The sequence below is a fragment of the Haplochromis burtoni genome, unplaced genomic scaffold (assembly GCF_018398535.1).
Source record: "Haplochromis burtoni strain Fernald_Lab_line unplaced genomic scaffold, NCSU_Asbu1 Contig_3935, whole genome shotgun sequence".
Classification (NCBI taxonomy): Eukaryota; Metazoa; Chordata; class Actinopteri; order Cichliformes; family Cichlidae; genus Haplochromis; species Haplochromis burtoni.
The window spans coordinates 1-5,153 of NW_024586296.1; the positions used below are offsets into that span (position 1 = coordinate 1).

At 43.5% G+C, this 5,153-nt stretch overlaps 1 long non-coding RNA gene across 1 annotated transcript; it reads right to left on the reverse strand.

The window, feature by feature from the left end:
- Window positions 1-960: 960 nt before the first annotated feature.
- LOC121813957 lies at window positions 961-1,694 on the reverse strand. Its single transcript, XR_006053987.1, has 3 exons — window positions 1,526-1,694; window positions 1,225-1,445; window positions 961-1,135 (listed from the first exon to the last, which is right to left on the reverse strand). It is a non-coding gene; the product is annotated as an uncharacterized LOC121813957 (long non-coding RNA).
- Between the last annotated feature and the right edge of the window lie 3,459 nt (window positions 1,695-5,153).

Consider the following 5,153-nt stretch of genomic DNA (forward strand, 5'->3'; position numbering starts at 1 on the left):
AGAGGAATGCTGACCCACATCCACCCATCCACATTAAGGGGACGGCTGTGGAGCGTGTGAGCAGCTTCAAGTTCCTGGGAGTCCACATCTCCGAGGATCTCACCTGGACGACCAACTGCTCCAAGCTGGTCAAGAAGGCTCACCAGCGCCTCTTCTTCTTGAGGACTCTGAGGAAGAACCACCTGTCCTCAGACATCCTGGTGAACTTCTATCGCTGCACCATCGAGAGCATCCTGACCAACTGTATAACAGTCTGGTACGGGAACTGCTCTGCCTCGGACCGGAAGGCGTTGCAGAGGGTCGTGAAAACTGCCCAGCGCATCGCCGGAGCACCACTTCCTGCCATAAAAGACATCTACAGGAAGCGGTGTCTGAAAAGGGCTGGGAAAATCATCAAAGACCCCAGTCACCCATCACATGGACTCTTCACCCTCCAACTTGCATAGTTCCCATTTCTGTATAGCTGTATATCTCAGATTCTGTAAAGTTATTTATTTCATATTCTGTATAGTTTTTCATATTTATATCCTGTTCATATCCTGTACATAGCTTGTACTCACTACAGCCTGTACATACTTATAGTTATAGAATATTCACAACATACTTCATACCGTGTACATTATAACATACCATAATAGACCCATTTCTGTAATATACTTACATATCTATATTATTGCTAATATATATTGTAATATATCTATATCACTAAAGCACTTCTGGATGGATGCAAACTGCATTTCGTTGCCCTGTACCTGTGCATGTGCAATGACAATAAAGTTGAATTCTATTCTATTCTATTCTATTGTGCCGTGATATTCAGGACTGCAAACCAAGCAGCATAACTGACTTTCAGCTTGTTGTGTTTGTGGATATATGACTGACTTTAATTATCCATAAAATCATCACATTCTCTGTAAGATTAAGGTCAACTATTAACGGCGTATTAACATATTGCACGGGCGAGAATGCGGTGGACTCAAGAGCAGACTCAATTTGCTTCGAACTGTGTATAATTTATTGAAAAGAACAAAACGTGAACAGAACTGGGTTTAACAGAAACCATACGCAGAAACTAAGGGAAATCCGTGGGCGGAGAGACCGGCGTAGAGCACGGGGAGAACTCTAACGGGAACTTCTGTAAACACAGGAGAGAGATGTTACTGAATGGAAAAAAACGAGTAAGGGACAGAGGTACGGAGTGCCAGTGGATAGTCTTGGGCTTACTTGGAGACCCTAGTTATTAGGCGGGAAAAGGGCTGCCGTGGGAGTATTCCAGAGAGGGTCAAGAGTGTGGAGAGTCCGGTCCAGATTCCAAGGAGGTGGAGAATACGGACTGAAGGGCAGGCTGAGGAGAAGTGGAGTATATAATCCTCGGGTTCAGAGCAGACGGAAGAACAGAATGGAGACCAAACCAGCACTACTGATGAGTGCGACGGGTGGTGAATCTGAAGAATACAGGAAACAAAAACACATTAACCCATGGTCCAGATATACAGAGTCAGAGCTCAGAGGAGGCCGAGTTTACCACAGATGGTAGCAGGACGAACTGGCGAGGAGTGGCAGGCCGTGCCGGCTTAAAAACCCTCTAGGTGGAGCCCCGGAGATTGACAACAGGTGATGAGCTGGCCAACTCCACCCCCAGGGACGAATGACAGGAACCTGGACCACGCCCGACCAGACACTCCCACAGCATATGACAAGTAAAGGCTTTAAAACAAAGTAAAAACAAAGGGATTGAAACGATGGGAGGAGACGTGAGTTTCTCAAAATGGGCTCATTGAATGCAGCACGGATAAGATCTTGGAAAGGCTGATGGCTGCCGTGAATACTCGAATAAGATCTCTGGGCACAAATTGGATGACATCTCAGGGAGGCACACTGTCGTGAGTTCTCAGAATCGGCTCTTTGAGCACAAGAATGACAACATCACAGAGCGCAAGTATGGCGAAGCTCGCGGCTCTCCAACGGGAGATTGAGAGACCAGTGTTGGACTGTAGAACTGCTTTGAAATTCATATGAGCTGTTCGCAGTAAAGTAAATAATAACATCACTTCATGCGGAGACCCTTTCGGTGCCAGCTGCGGTCTCAAGGCTGGAGCTGAACAACAACACCCTGATAACGACTGTGTTTAGTCTGTTCCTTCCCATTCCATGCAAGGCCACCTGGGTTGGCTGGAAGACTGTTTACTTAGCCTGGCAGGGCGAAGGACACTGTCTCAGCTGAACTCTGGACACACACACACACACATACATACATATACACTGATATGCATGCACTCATCCCCCCTCCCTTTCCAAATGCCTTCGATGCTTGTTCCCTCCTGGGAACACGGCGGGTCTGAGCCTGCGCTGGATTGGTAGCACAGGGCAGGATGGCTGCTGTGTTCGCTTCGGATGACTCCTCACCCCCCACCTGACCCTGTGGCTTGTCACGTGTTCCATAATGTTGTGCTGTGGACATTTATGCGGTTTTTTGTGCAGAGGAGTTGTTTTTGTTTCCGGTTCTCATGCTGTCCTCCCAGGAACCCAGCATGAGTAGAGGTCTCTTTTTTTCCTCTTGTACTTTCCCATTGTAGTGTACATTTCAGTATTTTTTTTTCTGTGACGCTACCGATCTCCGACCTGTATCCCCATGTGATGTCTGTGTTGTGCGTATAAGGTCGGGGGGGCAACCTGCATGTGGCGAATAAGACTGATTGATTTTTGCTAAAGCATATAGTTAGGGCTGGACCAGTTGACCCTAAATCCTCCCTTACTTATGCTGCAATAGACGTAGGCTGCCGGGAATTCCCATGATTGAGTTTTTCCTTTCCAGTCACCTTTCTCACTCACTATGTATTAACAGACCTCTCTGCACTGAATCATACTTGTTATTAACCTCTGTCTCTCTTCCACAGCATGTCTTTATCCTGTCTTCCTTCTCTCACCCCAACCAATCACAGCAGATGGCCCCGCCCCTCCCTGAGCCTGGTTCTGCTGGAGGTTTCTTCCTGTTAAAAGGGAGTTTTTCCTTCCCACTGTCGCCAAAGTGCTTGCTCATAGGGGGTCATATGATTGTTGGGTTTTTCTCTGTATCTACTGTACAATATAAAGCGCCTTGAGGCGACTTTTGTTGTGATTTGGCGCTATATAAATAAAATTGAATTGAATTGAATTGTATACTATATCCAGTATTCTCTGGGTGAAATTCCCAGGGTGGCGTTGTCTGTTAATTTGTGAATTCCCACCTCCTGCTGCCAAATTATCAACTGCCTGAAAGTTCATCTCAATCTGCTTACAGAAGTAAGGTAACACTTAAAGTGTAATTTTTGCTTATTTGTATTCACATTGGGACGTCGTATTACTGTCATGAAAGAGTAAAAAACATGCCCTGTTATGTTATTTAGAGCCCTGCATATTCAGACCGAGAGATACCATACCATTGTCTTTGGCCATGACGCACTGAGATTGGTGAGCACATACTGTATGTCTCAGTTTTAGTCTGTTTTGCACTTTATTGTTGAGAAACTGAATTCATCTGAATTGTTTTGAGTAATAATTGTTGCATATGCAATAATTCCTCCAGTCAGTGTAATCCTTCTTGTCTTGTACTGACACTACTGGTGATCTAGCAGATCATCTTCTTCTCTTTCAATCTCTGTCCCCTCTCCCTGTCGTGCCACCATGGGGAGCAGGGCCTTCAGCTGCTCTGCTCCTCGACTCTGGAATTCCCGACCTCCTGATTTAAGAAATATCTCTTCCTTCTCTCTCTTTAAGGCCCAACTCAAAACTCACTTGTTCAAAATAGCTTATCCCACATAACCTCTCTACTCTGCTATTTTAAATTTGTGCTTTCATTATTCTGCTGTGTACAGTGTCCTTGAGTGTTCTGAAAGGCGCTTTCAAATAAAATTTATTATTATTATTGTTTTGAATTAGATGGCGAGCCTTCCCACCTGGACTTAGAGAGACTGAGATTCTTCTTTTCCACTTGATGATCTGCTGCACCTTGCGGTGTGGTAGGACTGTATCACTCACACTTTCACGCACAGCTGGTTATACATAAGACCACTGACTGACATTCTCTCATCCCTATTTTCTTTCACACCCTGGGAATTTTTTGGACTTTACCCCTTGGACATTTTTTATTTGGGACTTTGAATAATAAGCTGTTGTGTAGAACATTCTCCACATGTGAAAGGAGTGTGAGATTTTTATTTGAATGCACATTGAATTTCAGTGATCTGTTTTCCGTAACAGTTAAGGAGTCAGGGTGCACCCAACACTGAAAACCAAAAGGTAACACTTGGCCAAGTCACTATTTTAGTAGATTTATGTGTTTTAGTTTTCTTTCATTTTTTGTAAGTTTTCTTTCTACAATTGTAAAGTACCTTAACATGTGTTTGTCAAACCTGTGGTTTATTTCACTAAAGCCGAAACCTTAACCCCTAAAGCTGGTTCTTTTGAGCAACATTCATGTCTCTGTGTCTCATGTAAACACAACCCTGTGCTGCTATAGTCAAACTATTGGCCCATTGATATATTCTTTTCAGCGATTCCCCACTGTGTTACAGCTGCCTTATTTCTTTAAGTACTGCTAACTTCTTCAGGTTCTTGTGTGTGGTTCTGTTTAAAGTAAAGATCAAATAATTAATTACAATAATTAAACTAATTAGAAAACTTGTTTCATCGCAGCCCATAATGTTCAGCCTTCTGCAGCTTAGCTGTTAAACTGGACAAAATAATAAAAATGGCTCAGACGTTCAGTTATTAATAAAGAAGGATTACATCTGCACCCAAAGGGTCATGAAAACATTCAAATATAGATCGTAGTCAAACACAAGTGAAGCACTTAAATAAACTGCAAAGTAACTTAAAGTAAATATTTCCTGTAGGATCACAAACCATCAAACTGACCAAAGAGCCACAAAGTAAAACAGATGTTGTGTCCAACAGTGTCAGCTGTAACTGGGACTGCTGCTGCACCACAACACTCCTGCATGTCGTGTCCACAGACATGACGTCTCTCAGGTTTGTGTTTGAAGATCCAATCAAATAAGATGATGCTTCATTTGAACAAACAGTTGTGAACAAAAATCCTTCCCAACATACACAAACTATTCTGAGATGTTTCTTGAATTCAGGACTTCTTACACATTTTTCTCCAAATGTCT